The sequence below is a fragment of the Corvus brachyrhynchos genome, unplaced genomic scaffold (genome assembly GCF_000691975.1).
Source record: "Corvus brachyrhynchos isolate BGI_N302 unplaced genomic scaffold, ASM69197v1 scaffold30, whole genome shotgun sequence".
Taxonomy (NCBI): Eukaryota; Metazoa; Chordata; class Aves; order Passeriformes; family Corvidae; genus Corvus; species Corvus brachyrhynchos.
The window spans coordinates 1,647,074-1,647,728 of record NW_008235742.1 but is presented as its reverse complement, the minus strand read 5'-3'; positions in this window follow the sequence as shown (position 1 = coordinate 1,647,728).

Genomic DNA, 655 nt, shown 5'->3' with positions numbered 1-655 from the left:
CCTGGAGCAAGGCCTGGGGAAACAAGTATTTGAGATGGTTGCAAGCAGATGCTGGAAATTAATACATAAATTGTCATTAAAAATATGGAGAACAACCTTGAGAGGAGTTGCAGTAACCTTGGCATAGCAGGGTTTGGGGCATTCTCAGCTGCCATACTTCTGTGAAAAAGGGATTGAGAACAGATTCCCGGTTAATGTGTTTTCAGCTGAGAGGGCTCTAGGGTCTAGAAATCTGCTTTCTGTTAGGAAAAACTATAAAATGCTCAACAAAAGATGAAAAACATGTCTTTCATTGGCATAAAATCAGGAGATTTCCTTGCAGGAGGGTGTATTAAAAATTCCCTAGAAAGTAGAATACGGAAAGAGTAACTGCCACTGGCAGCAAACTCCAACTCATAGCAAATACATGTGTTACAAATCTAACAAAACAAACAAACATCACTCAAAGCCTTGCATGTGTGTACAAGCCAGGTTTAATAATTCTTTTTAACCTTAGGATTGGGCCTTAAATTATATATAATCTGCGAAGTCCTTTCTTACTTCTATATCCCACTTCAGTTCTTGAAAATTGGTGTCTGTTGAATTCTCTTTTAGGGCTTTTTCTAAACCCAAGATGGAGAATTTTGTTAACAGTGCAATAAAAATAACTTCATAG